Below are 21,321 nucleotides of genomic sequence, written 5' to 3'. Positions count from 1 at the left end.
CATCACGGCCGACGGAAGGACAAGCGAGCAGGCACGCGCGCGCGCACACACACACACACACACACACAAGGAATGCTGCTTGCTTATTTATTTCTATAAAAAATTATACAGCTCATTAAAACACCATTAAAAGAATATATTTTATTAAGATCTCTATCTATATATATACATACATACATATAATTATAAATAATTTTATAAGTAGTCTTTTTTATATTGGGTGTCTTAATGGCTGAAAATGGATAAAAAGCAGTTACATTTTAATTTAAAGATTTGAGATTCTAGTCAAAAATAAAGAACATTCCTCCAAATGTTCTTTAATGTGATCATTATAATTCTAATGCTTACAACTTTGTTTTTATTGTCTGCAATGTGTAGCCTATATCTTTATTAAATATGCATTTAGCTGTAACGTGGTAATTCTCTCTAATGTGTACAGAGAGGTGGACATCAGTGCTGCAGTGAAATTCCCAAGATCAGTCTGCTTTGCTAACAAATATAGTTAAATCTTACCTGCATTCTAAATAAATACCGTTAGGTGAAAACATCAGTAGGCATTGAGTTATTGATACAATCCCTAACAGCCAGAATGGAAGAAGAGCATGCTGGGTCATCCTGGACCTGAGCCTGTTCTGTGTATTTACCTACAGGATGCAATAAATGTCTACAAGGCTGAGTTTGGACCATTACATCTAAAAGAAAACATACAATCAGTGATTTTTTTAATTGTTTACATTAATATACAAATTTTCTAAGTAATAACCTCACAGCAAATAAGTAGAACAATATAATAAACAGGTTTTAGTAGTTAAACAGGGCGTTGTGCACACAGGTGCTTTGTGTCCCGGTGCTGGTGGTATCTAGGTCTCAGAGTTCCTGTCCTCCTGCCGTCTTCTGTTGTCCTCAGGATAGGAACTGATGTTTCCTGATGATGAGGGAGGGGCAGTATGTGGGCTTCAAACTGGTCCTGGATAACAGTGGGAGACCTCCGTTGTCTGAACACTGAGACCAGAGGGTTGGTGAGATGCAGATCTTCTCTACCTCATCTAGAAACGGAGTTGGTTCAGGGAAAACTTTTCCAGAGACCAGTTCCATGATGTCATCGCCATATTCTGCAATGATAGACAATAACATTAGTGACATATTTTGTTTACAAGCAGCTTTAGGAAAGTTGGTTCTTTAGCTTTCATGTTTATAGTCACGTTTGTGTTGCTGCAGTGACTTTATATTCTTACAAATGTAATAAAATAGTGACACTAAAATTAAACAAATGATTCCTTATGAAAGGAAGCTCATTAGAGAGCAGTGCAGACAGACTTACTACATGCTGCAGCTGTTTTTGTAGGCCAGCTGCTGCTGAATTTGGGGAAAGTTATTCTGCACACATCCAGATCAGATGGTCGATTACAGAAAATAATGTAATTCAATAATTTCTAAACAGACTAAACAAGTAAAACATCAAATAAATCACTCTGCTGTCATCAGACGGAGTGATACAGGGGGTGAGGTGTTCCTAATGATGAGGGTGGCTGAAGTGTGTCGTCACTCACTTTGGTCTGGTCCAGACCGTCTCTTTACTGGTGGGTCTCCTTCCTCAGTAGGTGACATGAAGCTCCAACATCTGAACGTTCTGTGTTCCTTAGAGGAGAAGAAAAGTAACATTAGCAAGCTGGCTAAATTATTTTTACTAGCATCTCAAGGACTTGGAGAAGCAGATCTTCACTTACCTAAACATCAGACCAGTTTGTCCCAGCTGAGCTCATCAGGGCATTAGTCTGACAGCCTGTCAGTGAAACACGGCTCCAGCCTTCTGGATGTTGACTCTAAAAAGCAAAGGAGCATTTTTACTTTGTTTTAATTATTTTACAGCCGATTTTATCAGCTTTCCGATGCTCACGCTCATACAGACGGTGAGCTTTGCTGCGTCTGACTGATGCAGAGTTAGTTTTTATATCTGCAGTGAGACAAAAAACTAACCTCACTTCACTCAGAAATCGTTCTTTAAAACTCTATTAAATCCACTGTGTTGACGCACTTTAACGACTTTGTCACGCTGCATTTTAGCTGATATGGGACTTTATTTACTGGATGCTAAGATTACATCACACTCACGTAGAATAACACACAGGCTCTCTGCTGTTACAATCAGTGGGAGGTCATCATCTGGTGTAAAAGAAGGCGTTGATCAGAAATCACGTTTTATTCCACGAAAATCAGCCAAATCCACATTAATCTGGGTGCTAACTTTACTAGCATACTGTGCTAGCGATAGCAAGCTGGATGCTAACGCTTTAGTGCTGCTAATGCCCGTAAATCTAAAGTAAAGTTTGTCGACATTTTAGAGTGACATGAAGCTTACCGCTCTGCTGCTGTGTCCCGTCGCTGCCACATTCAGATGGAAATGACTCCTTTTAGATAGATGAAGCCCTCAGTACTTACTAGCCTGGAGACACGAAAGAACGAACCACGCGCGCGCGCACACACACACACACACACACACACACACACACACACACACACACACACACACACACACACACACACACAAACTACTTTTTCTTCTGTGTTTTTTTAGCAGTAGTGTCATCAGCTCCTGGGTTTAAATACTGCCACACCACCCTTCCTTAAAACGAGGAACAGTTTTGAGCTGTGTGTGGCTAAAATAACCAGACATTCTGCATTTTTCCTATAGGACTACAAAAAATCTTAGCGAGAAGAAAAAATGGTGGATTGGCTCTGTGTTTAGCCGAGGGCCATTACCATATTTGGAAGTTATCCTGACGAAATAAATTACTGATGTAATAGATAATTTGAAAAACTGAACGGGTGGACAGATATGCCCAAAACTTAATTATTAAATATCTAAATAGCAACTCCAGTGAATAATATAAGCCTTTTTGCTCACTTAGACACTTAAAATGTGAAACACGCTGTGTTAATGGATAAAAAAGTGGGTTTTTCATGTTATGTCTCCTTTAAGGTGAAAGGAGCCAGATCAGGCTATTTTTAAACATTGAGAGCAAATGTAGGTACAATGAAAACTTCATACTGGCAAGTGTAGCTAAAAAAAGTTACTGCTGCCACTTGGAGGCAAACCTGTGCATAACTGCATGGCAGTCTGTTACTCTAACCTCTAGACTACCAATTCTGCTACAAATAACCGTAACACACATCTTTTAAAACACACATAGTTTTTATTTCTACGAAGTAATTTGTAAGAATATCCATGCAATATTCAGGTTTCCGAACCGAGACTAGATTCAGTGAGGCAGGAAAATGCATGAATGCAGGTAAAAACGAGTTTGGGGATATCGCGGAGTTTGACATGATGTTGCATCCAGGTCTGGACTGGGACAAAAATTCAGCCCGGGCATTTTAACTGGAGACCGGCCTATCACCTGGTTTTTTGGGAAAAGACATTAAGCCTTACACTGTTTCTGACACACACCAACGTACACTTTCTTGTTGGTAATATTTATGCATCAATCTAACAAACGTAAACCTACACCATCCTTCCTGTCCTGGTATTCTAAAAAGTACTAAGTAAAAAGGAAAAAAGACCACTTGATTAAGGTAACACCCCAACAATGTTTAACACTTGGTAGAAACCTGACATTAAAACAGAGAGAACTATTAATCAATAATGAATATTAATATAAAAATACATTTATGGAAATTTTCATAAACAGTTTTATCACCACACCAACTAGGAAATATTTTTACAATACATTTAAAAAAGAAAGGAGACAGAGAAAGGTGAGATAAAATTACTTAATTTACCATCTGAGGTCTTTTTAGAGATCGTACAGGTGCAGTATCTAGAAAATGTGGGGAAAATGCTGACATCATATTCAGTATTTACTTCTGTAACTATTTGTTAATATGTTGTTAATATGAGTTGCAGTATTTATAGCTATCCTGTTAGGGTGTGTAATTGTTGGACGGAATCTTTAACAAAACACAAAATTAATAAATTATTTGTGTATGATTGTGTGCATTTAGAATATCTATATTAAAGTCTCCACAAAAACTAACTTATGATTATTTGTATTTAATTCTACCATACATTTCTGAAAATTTGTTCTGAAAAATAATTCATTATTAATAATTAATTATGAAATATTTTGTTTACAAATGAAATTCTTACCTTCTTAACTAAATATTTAACTTTAAGTAAATATTTATCATCCAAACTAAATATTTAACTTTTTAAATAAATACTTTGATTGCAAACTAAATATTTGCCTTCTTAAATATATGTTTAGCATCCAAACGAAATATTTAACTATTTACCTAAATATCTTGTTTACAAACCAAATATGTATCTTCTTCAGGGCCGTGCAGAGACCTTTGACGGGGCGGGTACTCAAAGTAAAAAAAGGGGCACTTAATAGAGCAATCCAACAAGTTAGAAAATTCAAATAATGAAACCCTTGGGTTCAAACAACATAATAAAAATATATAAATTAGTGTCATTAGTGTTAATGTTAGTTCATAAATAACAGTTTTAGTTTATAAAGCTGACTTATATCTAGAGATGTTACAACCACATTTCTGCCCCTGATCCGAGTCCAAGTTGTTTGATTTTTGATTATCTTCCAATACTGAGTCCTGTTCTGATACCAGGTGGTGATGCAACACATTATAAAAGAAGAAAGAAGTCATCCTTCTGTCTGTATTTGTCATTTTGTTGTTTTAGCCTGAAAAGGTCACTCATTCAGGAAGTACATTTAACAGAAATCAAAATACTTTATTGCTATTGCACAGGTGTACAACCAAAGATATTTTGTGCTTACTACAGGCAGCTCCAGTAAGAGGTAGTAAAATAAATGTAAAATAAATGCAACCACAAAGACTTATCCAGTGTGATCTACAGCTATGTTAGCTGAGATCTTTTTCCTGTCAGTAGAAAATTCTTGATCCCATTCCATGATCTCACTGAACTTAACACTAAACATGAGAGCTCTGCTACCAACCTAACAACAACATCCTTTACACAAAGGCACCGTCATCACATACGTGGCAGGAGTCTCAGAGAAACTTAGAAGAATCTTCTCCAAACACAACATCCCGGTAAACTTTAACCCAACAGCACCCTCAGACAGAACCTGGTCCATCCAGAAGACAAAACACCCAAACAGAAGCTCAGTGGGGTCGTTTATGCAGTCCAGTGTAGGAGCACTGTCCAGATGTTTACATTAGAGAAACTAAACAACAATTACACAAGAACATAACACAACACATGAGAGCCACCTCTTCAGGTCAAAACTCTGCAGTCCACCTTCACCTGAAGGACAAGGGACACACCTTTGAAGATGACAAAGTCCACATTCTGGACAGAGAAGATAGATGGGGAGAGGAGTAAAAGCTATCTATGTCAAAACGTGAAACCCAGTGGCGGCTGGCCAGTAGAGGGCGATAGGGCGCCGCCCTCCCAGTTTCCCCAGTGTTTTTAATTTTTATTAAAAAAAATAATAAATAAAATTAACAATAATCACATATTCTAAGTTAATTGTGTGTTTTGTAACAAAAATAAATCATATATATATATTTCTATATTGGTCTCTGCCGGTCTCTGCCGAGCAGTGGAGGCTGTGGGTTGTGTTTCAATCGCCCAAACGGGACGAGACCAGTCGTCCAATTGCTGACAAGAAAATCAAAGGGTAGGAATGGGAATGTATCCAATCAGCGTCGACGTTGTTTCAGAAGCATGATGGGCGATAGAGCTACCGCCAAAGGCTTTCGTTAGTGCTCGGTAGAACTCGGAGACTCTCGACTCCAGCACGTTTTTGGTCGTGACTCGTGACGGTCGTGATGCAGACGTAATAGACATGGACGCCAGTGCGCCTACAACCAGCAGCAGCATGGATACCGGATCTCAGCAGCCACTGAATTCAGTTCGGTCTCTTCTCCAGTATCCGTTCGAGAGGAGAACTATGATGGAAAAACTAAATGTCAAAGAGCTTGGACCAGATCAGCCCGACGTAAAGATAAGCCAGCAGGAGGAGGAGAGAGGTAAACTGTACACACGAGGCTTCTGGGAAGGCTTGGCCAGCTGGATGCAATCACGCTAATGCGTTATTTTGCTTTCCAAACGACTGTGACAGATGAGGCATGGATTGAGTCAGGAGTTACGGACATGAAACATTTTTCTGAGAAGGTGAAGAAACATGAGTTATCCCGGGTGCACATGGACAACACAGTGAAGCTAGCTATGCTAGGCAGAGCTAACATAGCCATGCAGCTCGAGACGAGGGACGCAGGCTTGCAGTGAATAAACACAATGAAGAAGTGGATCAGAACCGGCACATTTTGTCCAAGAGAGAGTTGTCAACACAGTGTATGAGCACAAGGATGGCCTTCTCAGATTTTTCCAGATGATCAGAGACTCGGATGACTTTGATCCAGTCACTGAGAGAGAGGCAGGAGGCTTTGTGAGAATGCTGGAGGAAGAAGATTTTGGCTTTCTGCTGGCATTGTGTCACAAGATCATGCCACATGTGGACATGCTGTTCAACCAGCTGCAGAAGAGGACCATTGACTCTGTCTCCATCACAGGGGTCATCCAGAGCTTCACCAACAGTATGCAAAAGATCAGGTACATACTTGTTTATTTAATATTATTGTGATGAAATTCTCCAGTATGTTAGTTTCACAAACAGTAATGTGGATGTGGACCATTTATGGTCATGTTATTTTATGTGCAATTTAATGCAGTATTTTTCAACCTAGGTCCGCAAGGCAGCGTGCCAATAGTCAGACACACGTGGATTAATCCCTTTGTCCAATAATGTAAGACAGGAAATAAAAGAGCTGTGCTTAATTCAGGAAATAGTGAAGTTGTGCACAAAGCTCAGAAAGCACAAGTTTGTTTAAAAAAAAATAGCACAGCCCCACCAAAAATATTTTTCACCAGCCACCACTGGTGAAACCCCCACTTTAAATAGGGGAGGGGCTTAGATTTCACCTTTCCAGTACCAATAATGCAGCTTTGAATCTCATTCAGTTTCAGTCTAGGTCACACCTTCCTGCATCTAATCAACACGATGACTCACCATCAGTAGAGGCTAACGACTCATCAGGAGATGGAGAGGCGGGGTACTCAGAGTAGTTTCTGCTCTTTAAATAACAACAGACAGCTACAGCTTACAAGCTTGACTCTCCCATATTCCAGTTAGAACCGACAAAGCTCCTCATAGGAGAAGTGAAATGTTTTAAAGAAACCAAAGAAGTCCAGTTGCCTTCATTTGAACTCTTTGGAGTAATGGTCAATAAAAAAAACATAATAAAGTAATAAAATGTACATAATTATGCTCACATTCACTTTCACCATCTGTTTGTGGGAGGCAGAAAATTTATCACGGTTAACCCTCTTATAACCATAAATATAACAAGTATTTTTTTGTTTTGTTTCATGGCTTTAAAATTGTAATAAAAGTGTAAAATGTTTGTAACTCTGCTCCTTTTTTCAGAACAACCTCAGCTTTCAGTGTCTGGTTTGTATTTAGTGTTTATGTTTATTAAAGTCTGTAAAACTGCAGCTTAAATGAAAAAAAAAACAGATTTGAATTTTCTTTACATTTATTACTAAACAGGAACTTCAAAATGACTCGAGCAAACTATGTCAAAAGGCCTACCGGTATTTAAACTCAGAACTGTGTTGCAAACACTCAGAAAACAGTGTGACCCCTGACCTCATGTTAACCAGTTTAATGACTGCAGCCTGTCTGTGACCACAGGTCTACACTCTGGTCCAGAGAATGGGATACAGTAAAATAAATACTAGGTATCACAAAATAACACTCATGGGCTACTTCACACCTGTAGCTACATTTCTACCAGCATTATGAAGATCAATAAGCAGATAAAAGGTTAAATCTAAACATTTCATTACAAAAAGTCAACTAATAAAATTCTGCACTGATAAAAATTATATTTTCAGCTAAATAAATAGATAGTTATTGTACGTATAAATAATGCTGGAATGAAGCTGAATCATTTAGTAAACAGTTGGGTGTTCAAATAAAAACCAGTGTGACTTTAATCTGTCCCTCCTCATGTCACCTTCTACAGAAACAGCCTTCTGGGACACGTGACCAACCAGGTGGATTTTATTTGTGACGTTTCCATAACTTTATAAAAGCTGCTGATGAAGATGATCAGACTATCTCCTCCCTTTGGTTCTCTGCTCTCCCGTCGCGGTTCCTCATTTTATTGAACAGGTACTTAGAAACACAGCCATAAAAATGGCTTTTAGCAGTTAGCTTAGTGTGGTTACGTGACATTTATACCTTATTAAAATCAAACAAATGTACCAGAGATTTGGATTTAAAAAAGTATAAAAAGTTAGTTACAGATAGATCTTAGCACATACTCATTGTTAGCATTAGCTATAGCATTATCAGCTAATGAATTAAAATAGCACAACTCACTACTTACCCGGGCAAAGAGAAGACGACGGTCATTTAAAGCTTCTTCGGATCACTACATGTTGAACCAACCTGAAATAAAATATCTGTAGGCTTCCAGGCTTGTAAAAGGCTTTCATTTGGTTTGCAGTGTATGAGGCATGCAGCACAGACTAAATCCTCCACACTGTATGAAAAGTCTGACTTTTAAAACTATATGGGTCATAATCTAAATGAAAATGGATTATTTCACGATATCGCATCCGTGCCAGCTCATAAAAAGTCTTAGTAAAATCACTTTCATCTATCAAGCAGTGTTTTATAGTGGCGCCAAACACTTCCTGACCCCCTTTCAAGTTTTGAGCAACTGCAGAGTCATGTGAGTGATACCCAGGAATTTCTCATGAGGAAATAACAACATGGTAAAAGCTCCAAAAATTCGATTTTCCATGACATGGCCCCTTTAAGATAACAGCTTAAGACCATTTTAAATTTAGACACTGGATAAATAAAATACTATGCAAAGACATTGATAAAAGATGAACAAGTAATAACATGCAACTTCATTAAACATATTATAAATACCGTAAATCCTCTAATATTAGCCTGTATTTTTTTAACCGTGTCCTGTCTGGCTGTGAAGCAAGCAGAATTGATGTCTGAATGCTGGTAACAAGCCTTACAGATTTACTCTCACGTGGAGCATCAAAGCGTTTGCTTTTAATGTCCCTCCTGATACTTAAAACTTTATTGTTATTGTTTTTGATTGCTTTGTAATTCCGACCAGACACGGAGACAGAGGTGAAAGAGAAAGGAAAAGAAAAGGTGGGGAGAGAGAGAGAGTGAGAGAGAGAGAGAGGGGGGGGGGGGGGGTTCCACAAAAATAAACAATAATGAACAAGAGTCTGCTTCTAGACCTGCAGAAAAAGACAAAAAAAAAGCAAAAGGGCAAAAAAATGGGACACAACAACAATACAACAAGATTTAGCTATCACTGCGTCAACTTGATGAAGAAATATATAATCAACATTGTTTAACTGAAGAATCACTATAATAAATCACAGTGCATTAAGTGCCCACCATAGTCTTAAGACCTGTGTTTAACGTGCCCAAGCCCATACTTTTGAGAGCACCATGTGAGCACCTTTGTGTGTACACACGCTTGTTTATGTAAGGTTTCTCTATAGGAGCGTCCAACAGAGAGTGTGAGGGACCACAGATCTGCCCCCAAAGATGCGCAGGAGACGGGGGGAGCTCCAAGTCTCAGAGATCCAGGCGCTGCCCCAGAACACAGGAACCCCAAGGAGACTGCAACCAGAAAGGCTCCCGCCCCCCTCGAGAGGCACAGAGGATCGCCCCGGGGGGCCACAACCAGCAGCCGGCAGAGTCCCGGGAGACATCAGCGGCAAGCCCACAGGCCCGCCCGCAGCCTCCCACCCCCTAGCCGGTCGAGCCCGGCACCCAGCGACCCGGGACCCAGGGGCGACCACCCCCGCCGGGGACCCAGCAGAGCCCAGGGACCCAGACCCCACCAGGCAGCCACCGGGATCTATCAGGCAGGCGCCAAAGATCTTAAACCCCCTGACCCGGGAGCCACGAACACTCAGGCAGACCAAGGCTCCGCACTCCACACCAGGTGTGGCAGGGAGAGGGGAGACGAAGATCTACATCATCACAAGAAGTCCCAGAAGAGAGAAGTCAAAGGCCCAACCTGACATATACAGTCATACACAAACAAAGTCGCACACTCCCTCCCTCATGCTCACACATGCACATACAACCCAAGACTTACAAAAATGCACGCCGGACACCCACTCATGCTCCCCATACACACCCTATTCACTCTGGTCCCGGTACTGCTGCACATTGGGTACAACCATCACCGGTAACCAGAGTTTGACCCTTTCTACTGGGGTGCTGATGAGCAGGCTCCCCCGCCCAACGCTGAGCACAGCAACCTACCTCCCCAGACCCCAACCAGATGGCCAGATCTCCCTCCTAGCCTCCAGCCCCAGGAAGCCAAGCAACAACAGAGGTGGCTAAGACCCCTAGTCTCCCTCCGCCTGCTCCAATATAGTGTTGTGTGATCATGAGGTGTATTCCATGGCTGTGGTGAGCGGGCAGTGCGGGCATCATCCGGCCTATGCCAGCTGATGCCACCGCACCACCCCACTTACACCCTCAGCAGCGCTGGACTGACCATAGGGCATAGCGGGCAACTGCCCGCTGGGCCGACCCATTCATCTTTTATGGGCCGGTGTCTGTTTTTTTTTTTTTTTTTTCCTGGCCTCTAGTTGTTGCGGACAACTTGCCCGCGCCGCCCCACGCGACGCCTCGTAAAAGTTGGTGGATTGGCCAATTGGTAATAATACACTCTGGGCTGGACCAATAGCCAGAGGTCTGATGCACCCGCCAGTTGTTTGTGAATCTCAGTAAACAGACAGACGAGCTTAACAAAATGGAGAACAAAAAACGGAAAGCAGGAGCGGAGAAAATTCGACTAAAAAAGAAACTGGCCCTTCAGGCTGATGCTGGCACATGTGTTAAAATCTCACAGTTGTTTGGTAGTGAAGGTTCAAGTAAAATCAATTTAGGAAGTGATGGAGCCTCAGCCCAGCGACAGGTTGGAGAAGAAAAGAGGGAGGAGGAGGAGAAACCCGAGCCGGTGTTGTGCCATAAATTGACTCGCTGCCAAAAAAATGATTAGCCACCGCGGGATCGCGCACGGTTAGGAACAGTAGCGGTTTTAGGCACGGGCAGACAGGGCAGTTGCCCGGGGCGGCATTTTTTCATGACACAAAAGGGGCGCACAAGCGCGGAGTAAAAAAAAAAAAGGAAATCTGCGCCGCACCGAGGTTTTCTATTATCTGTCATATGACAGTGTCTGGATTGGAAACAGCGAGTTGGCGCCCCCTGCAGCTGCAGGCGCTCCTACTGACTGAGAACGTTCACGTGCACCGTGTGTGTATGAAGAACAGGAAGGGGAGGGGTGCGGCGGGGGAATTCACCTCTGGGTCTTTCCCAAATGAAATGAGCGTGCAGGGGCTGAATCAACTGTATTAACATGGCTAAAGTCAATCACATCTTAAAGTTCTTCCATATTTCATTCATAATATCATAAACACAGGCCTATCATTCTTTCAGGTTTCTCTGAATTGTGTGAAATGGCCGAATAAAAAAAGGAAAAACAAAACGATTTTGTGGTCACCCCCCCATCAAGGTCAAATTGTTTAGTCCTGACTAAAGGAAACTTACTGAGTCAGGAGCCAAACAGAAGAGATGAACATAAAAAGGCTAAAACCACCAGGTGCCCCATTCAGGGGGAAAAAAAAGAAAAAAGAGGAGAAAGATAAAGGTATGTAGCTCTCATGATGCATGTTTTCAATTTTTTGAACCAGTTAACTGGGATTTTAACAGCTAAATGCGGTCAACTAATTGCTAACAGAGCTAATAGGGCTGAAATATTGAAACGAATATTCAAATGGTTCGAAAAAAGTCCTTGAATCGTTTTTTACTGATTCAAACTAGGATTTGTTAAATGCTCGCTGCAGCCTGTGGCCTGCCTGAACAACAACAAACACATGTTGATCATGTTCACATAATAATAAATAAAACAACTCTACAAGCAGAAGAAAACTCCCAAGTCACCACTAACTATCCTGTTTATTTATTGCAGATGGCTGCACTGATTATTTTTTACCTGATTTTTTTCTGTAAAAGTTGGCATTTTTGTTAGTCTACAGTTTTTTATGTCAGTTTAAATTACAATTTCAGAGGCAATTCTAAAATATTATGGATCATGAGCTCTATTGGAGATTGAAAATATATGTAACTCTCATATAAGCTCTTTTATTATTCATTCTTACATGCTACTCTTTTCATTATGGGATCATGTTATAATATAAAGGTCTCTCTGTGTTTCTCTCCTGCACAAGCTCTTAAAACAGCTGCAGGAACTCCAAAAGGGAGTGAGACATTGCAGTCTCTTCTTGTACCAGGTTACCAAGGATGTTTCTGCTTATCTTAAGAATTACAAGTTCTTGTGACATGTTAGATCCTGCCTAACAAGGCAATATATATATATATTTACCTTATAAGCTCATTTTATTATCTATGCTATGGAAACTCGCTCAGATACTCAAGGCCTTCACACAAAGATTAATAGCTGTGTATCTTCTCCTGCACAAGAGAAAGGAGTGTGCACATTCCATCTCCACTCAGTGCCTCTCGGTACCAGTGAATGTATCTTCTCCTGTCATGAATATATCAGGATGTTCCTGGTAATCTCAAGGATGTATGTTCTATTGATGTATTAAACTGTCCGCTAACAAGGCTGTTATTTTCACCTGTCATGATCATTGACGTATGTACATGGCAAACTGCGTATGTAACATTCCTGTAATCTTCAATAAAAATCAGCCGTTTTCAGTAGAACGGCGAGAGTCTGTCCGAAGCAGCTGGCAAGAGCAGGTCGCGGGACTTGCTGCAGAGGCTCTCCCCCTCATGAGCGGCGAAACAGTGAATGGACTTCTGATCATTTGTCTCCTCGTTCTGTCAACTTAAAAGGTGTTTAACTCCATCTTCTCCGTACCCGTGCTTGGTCTAACAGAAGAAAGACCAACAAATTTGGCGTCACGAACAGGATTTTTTCTTTTTGAAGAAAAAGGAGTTTTTGGAGAACGATTCGACCCACTGACCCAGCGAACAATCTTGGCACAAAAACACCGCGGTGGAAATAAGGTAAGCAGAGCCTATTATCTAAAATCTGCTCATTGGATTTATCCAAAGCCTTTGTGTCCAGAATCATAGTAGCTGTGGTCCTAAAATAATAGTTGGAGAAGAAAGTGGAGACAAGTGCAGAAAGAATAAGAGATTTTTTTGTAATGGTTTAATGGTGAAATGAAATGAGGATTTTTTAATGGTTTAATGATAAATGAGATAAGGAAATAGTACAGAAGAAGGGTTGGAGGCCCAGGGCTATTAGAGGAGCCCTAAATTCCATTTCCAGGTCGTGGCTGACCACACTATTTGCTGACGAGCGAATAGAATATATAACGAGGTTATATAAGAGCTTGGCGAGAGAGTCCATAGGTGTGGGAACCCTAAAAGTCCACAGGTCGAGGACCTGGTTTTGTGTTGAGGCCCTGGGAGGCTAAAGAGAGCTCCCTAAAGTACAGGTCGAGGACCTGGTTTTGTGTTAAGGGCAGGGGAGGCTAAAGAGAGCTCCCTAGATTTTAAAGGTCAAGGACCTTTTTTGCATGAGATGAGAAAAATGTTCTGAGGTAACTGTTTTTGCATAAGATGATAAATGTTTTTGACTGCTTCTGCGTGAAGAGAGCAGTGCTTTTGGCTGTTTCTGCGTAAATGAGCAATGTTTTTGGCTGTTTCTGCATGAAATAAGCAATGTGGATATGAAACTGTATTTTTTTTGACACAAAACACACTTTATAGTTAGAAAACACGCTGTATGAATGTCAAGTCTCAATCAGCTTTGTCGGTAAAACAGATGGAGCTGATTGATTAACTTGAATTACATAATAAAAGAGACAGATAAACTCCAAATGAGAGTGAATAAGTCTCTTTAGGCTTAGCAAACATATCATCTGCTCTCACAAGTGCAGATAGTAAGGATAAGTGTGAAAACACATAGATTTTTCATATCACAACTAATAGGGATTAGTTGAATAAGCGGAAATCATCACACACTCCGCAGTTAAGATGGGTAATGAATGAATGAACTGTACTAACAAATTGTATGTGTAAGTGAGAGAAATACAGCGCGCCCTCGTGGATGCTCTAGGCAAGATTTCCTCACCTGAAACACAGGTTGAAGAAGGAAATACCACAGAGGTCATTGGCGCTGTCTCACTAATCAATACTGGTGAGCTAGAGCCCCCTATGGGCTAAACCCCTCGTCAGTCCAAATTGTCACCAAAAAATCAGCAATATACAACATACTAACAGAATGATGGAAAAAGAACATGTTTGTGAAACGGAGGATGATGGGTGGAGATCTGATGACATTCTGAGTACACTGGGAGAACAATTAGCTTGTATGGAAACTGTAATAAATTTGACAAGCAGCCCGGCTGAGGCTACGAGAAATAAGGTTTTATTGAGGAAGTCAGCAGAAAAGGCGATGAAGGAAAAAGGAACAGATGTTAACAGTAGAGGTAATTGGAGTAGAATATGGGAAGTAAAAGCTGCAGAAGCGAGAGAGAAAAGGCAGGAGGCTGCAGAGGCTTTGAGGGGAGCTGGAATGTTGACAAGGAAAAAAGCAAAAAGTGAGGTTGACAGGCAGGCAGCTCGTGTGAGTAAATACATGCAGTGGATAATGTTATGGAACACCGCCAGACCTAATATGAAGCGCGTAAAAAAGGAGCATCCACCTCCTTACTCTTCTACTGCTCCGACAGCTGGAATGTATCCATTAATTAAAGTTACAAGCGGTACATTGGACATTCAGCCTGAAGTCCCACTTGATAATGAGAGTGAGTGGTCAAGTGTAACTATGACCTCAGGATCAGACGTTAAAGTCAGTCCAACAGCCCCTGAGACACACAATTCTTATCTGAGAAGCAATGAAACATTAAACAGCATTCCGTCTGCGAGCAACCCAGCTGCGCCGTTCGAATTAAGAGCTAAACGTCAGGAAATAGATAACTCACAGAAACAGTTCACTACTCCCTACTTCAGTCAGGGCCTGGTCGCTCTTGACTACAGCACGGGTATGAGCTCCCATGCTCCCCCTCCAGCGCCTTGGGCAAACTGCCCACAAGTATGGCCTAAAGCACCTGAACAAAAGCCAACACCAATTTTTGCATCCTCTCAGTTAAAGGGTGAAGAGCAGGAAGACCCTAATAAAAGTGTAGTGGTTAAAATGGTTCTGGTGGGACATGAATCATCTGATCCCCCACCAGCAGCCAGTCAGAGTCATAAATCTCTCCTAGAGGAAGAATGGCAGAAGCCGCCCTCTGAGGAAGAGTGTGGGGGAGAAGGGGATTTGCTTTCCCACCCTCCATCCCCAGAGCCAGAAAGAAGACACACTAGGTCCATGGGACCACCCACTTACCAATTACCCCTGGTGCAGAATAAACCCAACGCCCAGAAAGTCTATCAGCCGTATTCCCTTGGGGACATACAGGCTTTAATAGATAAATTACCAGACATACAGGAGGGCGGAAACACTTGGCTTTCAGACTTTGACACCCTCACTGCTGGACAGGATCTTGCATTGGGAGACTTCAGAGCAGTAATCACTAGATGCACGTCACGCTCACAGGCGGAGGCCTTAGAAAAGGATGCTGACACAACTCGTGATCCTAATTCTGTACCTCTCGGTAGAGTGATAGCCCAATTAGGCCCAGCTGTCAGAAAGATGTTTCCGCTGAAAGATAGCAGCTCAATGTGCAAATTTAAATGGGATGCTAAACAAAACCCTTCAATTTACCTGAACCAAGCCATTGACACCTGGGTGGCCCAAACTGGCCAACACCCATCCAAACGGGGCACGAGCAGCATGTGGTTTAAAAATGCAGTTCTGAAAGGAGTCCCTGATTCAGTGACTCAGAAGATGGAAGATAACCCTGATTTGCAGGATTGTGATTTTAGCAAATGGAAAAAACATCTTATTTTTAACCTTAATAAAATGCAGGTAAAGGAAGAAAAAGACTCTGATAACTTAGAAGATTTACAAAAACAATTGCTCAGGGTCCAATTACAAGCTGCAAAAAAGACTTTAGGTGAAAAGGGGGACAAGGTTAAGAAACAAATGGTTGCGTCCACAGCCACACCCCCACCACAGCAGACACTTCCTGGTCAGGTTTCACCTATAGCTTGGCAGCCGCAGCCACCATATTCAGGGCAGCCACAGCCACAGCCACAGCCACAATATTCAGGGCCATATGTAAACACACCCAACCCATATGCTGCCCAGCGACCACCTTTTGCTGGTCGAACCAGAGGCGGTTTCAGGGGAAGGGGACAGTGGAGGCCAGTAGGCAGCAAAGGGGGACCACGTGCTCAAGACAATTGCTTTAACTGTGGTCAACCAGGACATTGGTACAGGAACTGCCCTTTGCCATACAGCCCACAAAAGGAAGGTCGAGGCAGAGGCACCTTTTCAGGACAAGGAGGGCCTACCGGACCCCACACCCAGATGCCAATGATGGGCTGGGAACAGTGGGAGGGTGGTCCAAGACAATAGGACGCCCCACAGAGAAACTCCGACGGTCAGGGAGCCACGGCAGACCCCCTGCTATCAATAACTGTAGATGGACAACATCAACCATTTCTGGTTGACACTGGTGCCACCTGCTCCACCATGCAAACTGTACCGCCCTCTAAGACATCTACGCGCACTATCTCAGTTACGGGTTTCTCTGGGGAACAACAAACTCTGCCTTTCTCCCTGCCACTCCCAACTACAGTGGGAAACCAGACAGTACTGCACAGCTTCGTCTGTTCACCAACAGTTCCAGTCAACTTACTAGGAAGAGATCTCCTCATCAAATTAGGAGCCACCATTTTGTGTGGTCCTACGGGACTTACTGTCACTCTGCCAGAAGGGACTATTTTGCCCTGCACCGGAGAAGCCAGTGATGGCATGTACTTGGCCCAAAAACTGCCTGACATATCAGACTGTGCTGAGATTTACTGGGCTCTGTTGGACACAGAAACCAAGGACACTCCTGGCTTAATGACTCTGTACCAGCAGTGGAAACCCTGGCTGACTCAGGTCCATCCTTATGTTTCTCCCCCTGACCCTCCTCACCTAACATTATTTTATGACAGACATGATTCAGTTTGGTACAAAGAGGCCTTCCAAAATCATTTAGAGGGACAGCAATGGTGTGTACAAACAACAGATATTTATGCTGCACCAGAAGGTGTGGCTGCTGCAGCCAACCTAACCCAGGAACAATTGGCATGGTACATGATGGGAGATGAGGCAGTACCTCATGTCTCTCTTGCTTTACATCCAGCCCATCAGGCAAAAGAACTAGGAGGAATGGTTAAACGTTCCCTAGCAACCACTGATTGGCGTTCAACTCCTCTTCCACAAGTGTCATATTCAGAATCAACTCAGACATTTAAAATCACTGCGGCTTGTAGTAATTCGACCCATTTACAACAGGAAACAATTAGCAGATCTCATGGCCGTGAACGAACCGATCACCCTGATGCTCTGATAATGTTAGACTCGCTTCCCACCTCCCTGTGGTCAACAGGCCCCACTGATGTTGGGTTGGTGTCCATCCCACCTGTGACCTTTCACCTAAAAGATCATGCTCCCCTGTGGGTTCCACAATACCCACACAAACCATATGCTGAAGAAGGGATAGCAGACACCATCAATGGCCTGTTGCAGGCAGGGGTGTTGGAGCCATCCATGTCAGAATGGAACACTCCGATTTTACCTGTAGAAAAGAAAAATACTGGTAAATATCGAATGGTTCATGACTTGCGTCGTATAAACGCCCTACTTAACACAGACTCACTTCCCGTCCCTAACCCATATGTGGCTCTGACAAACATACCACCTTCACATGCATGGTTTACCTGCATAGATTTGGCAAATGCATTCTTTTGTCTTCCACTTCATGAGTCTCTGAGGGACATTTTCTCTTTCACATTCAGAGGGCAGCAACTCAGATACACTAGGTTGCCACAAGGGTTCACCCTGTCACCTGGTTTGTTCAACCAATGTTTGCGTCAGCTCCTAGACACATGCCCCCTACCTGATGACTGTGTTTTGGTGCAGTATGTTGATGATTTGCTCTTGTCAGCGCCCTCTGCAGGCTCCTGTCTGCAAGCTACTCAAACATTACTAGCTCATTTGGCCAAGCTTGGATTTAAGGTCAGTCGGTCCAAACTTCAGATAGCCAGGAAACAAGTGTCATTTCTAGGCAGGATGGTTTCACAAGTTGGCGTGTCATTGTCACCAGATCACAGAAACTCCATTCTCCATCACTCTAAACCTGAAACAGTCAAAGACATGTTATCTTTCCTAGGCCTGACAGGCTACAGTAGGCACTTCATCCCTAACTATGTTGGTCTCACTGCCCCACTACGTGCTCTTATAGCGCCTTTTGGGATGCGTCAACTCACAGCTCACCTGAACTGGACTATTCCAGCAGAAGAAGCTTTCATAAAACTAAAACAACAACTCTCCACTGCTAGTGATTTAGCTACTGCAGACTACAACTCTACGTTTTTCCTTGATGTTTCTGGATCAGAAACTCATGTAAATGGAGTTCTGTTCCAGAAAAAAGGGGGAGGTCAGAGACAAGTCTTGATGTACATAAGTGTCATGCTAGATAACATGGAAAAAAGACACCCACCTTGCACACAGCATGTAGCAGGCCTTGCTAAAATTTTACAAAAAACAGCACATATTGTAATGGGCTATCCTCTGAAAGTACTAACAACACACAGTGTAGTTGCTTACATTACATCACAAGCTTTCACCATGACCCCACTAAGACAAAGAAAAATCAGTAAGATCCTAGAGGCCCCACACATCACCTACACACATGAAGGGATAAACATGGCAGACCACATGGGTAATGGGGAGCCTCATTCGTGCGAACAAAGAACAGCAATAGAAGAAAAAGTCAGACCAGATTTAGGTGCAACCCCACTAGAAAATCCTGATAAGAACTGGTTCACAGATGGCTGTTGCTACAGAGATGACAATGATGGATTAAAAGCTGCATGGGCAGTAGTAGAGCAACTCCCTACAGGCGAGTGGTTCACTGCAGGAGCGGAAAAGCTGAAAGGACAACAGTCAGCACAGAGAGCAGAAGTGTTAGCTATTATTGCCGCTCTCAAAATGAGCACAGGGAAGAGAGTAAATATTTACAGTGACTCAGCTTATGCTGTAGGAGCCGTGCATGTTGAATTGAAACAGTGGTTGAGAGCTGGCTTTGTGACTGCTGGGGTGAAACCCATAAGACATGAGTCTGAGATGAGGGAACTAGCAGAAGCTTTATTCCTTCCAGCAGAAGTGGCAGTGATAAAATGCAAAGGACATAGTCAGGGCTCTGACTTTGTATCTAAGGGAAATCAGGAGGCAGATAGAGCTGCCAAGATAACAGCTGAATATCTTCCTGTATATAACCTGGTGGTTGAAACAGCAACTGTTGAAAAAAGCATTGATCCTAGAATATCCATCACAAAAGAAACACTGAAAGACATGCAAGATCAGGCTTCAACACAGGAAAAAACTTTATGGTTGGCAAGAGGCGCCACTAACACAGATGTTTGGAGAAGTCCAGATGGTAGACCCATACTACCACCTGGCATCAGGCAAACTGCAATGGAAGAAGCACATGGTGTTGGACATGTTGGTGTAGCACAGATGATGAGAAATTTGTCCCCCTGGTGGCATCCATACCTAACAGACATGGCCAGGTATTTGGTTAAAACTTGTACAGAGTGTACTCAGTTTGGCATTAAACCTACCCTGAAACCAATCCAAGGTCAATTTCCAATACCAACATGCCCTGGAAAAGAGATAATCATAGATTTCACAGATATGATTGACAGGGTAAAAGGCTACAGGTATCTCCTAGTGTGTGTAGATGCCTACACTGGATGGCCGGAGGCTTGGCCTGCGAAAAAAGAAGACAGCAAAACAGTCATCAAATGTCTGATCAATCATTACATTCCCCAACACGGGTTCCCGGAAAAGATCAGATCGGACAATGGGACACATTTTAAGAACAAAGATCTACAAGAGGTTGAAACCATGCTGGGACTGAAACACAAGTTTGGTTCAGTGTATCATCCTCAGTCCCAGGGAAAGGTGGAAAGAATGAATCAAACGTTAAAGGTCAAATTGGCTAAAATCTGTGCACAGACCAAATTAACTTGGTTAGATGCTTTGCCCCTTGCTCTGATGTCCACACGGAGCTCAGTTAACAAAACCACAAGGTTTACTCCCTTTGAACTACAGACTGGACGGCCGTTTCCAGGACCTGCCACAAAACTACCTCTGACTGCTGACCTGACTGACTCCCTCGACTCAAGGTCATATTATAACCTGTTGCATAGTCTTGTCTCTCAGTTCTCGTTACAGGTTAAGGCTGATCGTACCACCACAGATGCCCCATCTCCACAACCTGGGACAGACTGGGTCCTGCTGAAGGTCACCAAAAGGAAGTGGACGGAACCGAGGTGGACCGGACCCTACAGGATCACAGAGAGGACGTCACACGCTGTCCGGCTGGACGGCAAAGGAGACTCCTGGTACCATTGGACCCAGTGTGCTGCTGCGGAGGAGCCACACCGCACCCTGACCGAGGTCCAAGAGAACCTGTCACAGAGGGAGGAGCCTAACCTGGAAGAGAAGCAGCCGACATCTGCCTGACCAGAAAAGTACCCAAGGACCAGGACGAGAAGCAGCTGATTTCTGCCTGACCGAAAAAAAAAAAAAAAAAAACAAAACAAGGGACCTAAAAACCAGGAAGAGAAGTAGCTGACTACAGTAGCGTGCAAAGCTACCAATTCTGCAGGACGAGGTAGCGTGCCAAGCTACCACCACATCCTGCAGGACGAGAATCTTGATATCATCACCCCCTGCAGCTGCCTGGAGCCAGTGAAGGGACCTCAACAGGGGGAAGAAGTAACCACCCTATGAACATTCTACAAGGGTTCTATTTAACACCCTCATTTATTTTACAAGGGTTATATTTAACACCCTTCATTTATTTTATCTGGGTTCTATTTCACACCCTCATCTATTTTACAAGGGTAATATTTTACACCCTCTACTCATTTTATATTATTATTCATTTACCTGTTTAGTATTAGATATATGTTTGTGCTCATTGCATTTCTACAACCTTTATGTACATTCTGATCACTCATTTGTCCTGGCCAGAAGAAGATTCTGAGGGTAACATAATTC

General features: G+C 42.6%; 1 long non-coding RNA gene across 1 annotated transcript; it reads right to left on the bottom strand.

Annotated features, from left to right (window-relative positions):
* Positions 1–801: 801 nt before the first annotated feature.
* On the bottom strand, positions 802–2,490 carry LOC129164276 (uncharacterized). Its single transcript, XR_008563885.2, has 4 exons — positions 2,360–2,490; positions 1,728–1,823; positions 1,551–1,638; positions 802–1,112 (listed from the first exon to the last, which is right to left on the bottom strand). It is a non-coding gene; the product is annotated as an uncharacterized lncRNA (long non-coding RNA).
* Between the last annotated feature and the right edge of the window lie 18,831 nt (positions 2,491–21,321).

Source organism: Nothobranchius furzeri, chromosome 4 (genome assembly GCF_043380555.1).
Source record: "Nothobranchius furzeri strain GRZ-AD chromosome 4, NfurGRZ-RIMD1, whole genome shotgun sequence".
NCBI classification, from domain to species: domain Eukaryota; kingdom Metazoa; phylum Chordata; class Actinopteri; order Cyprinodontiformes; family Nothobranchiidae; genus Nothobranchius; species Nothobranchius furzeri.
Note: the sequence above shows the minus strand (reverse complement) of the source record. Positions and strands in the feature narration are given on the sequence as shown.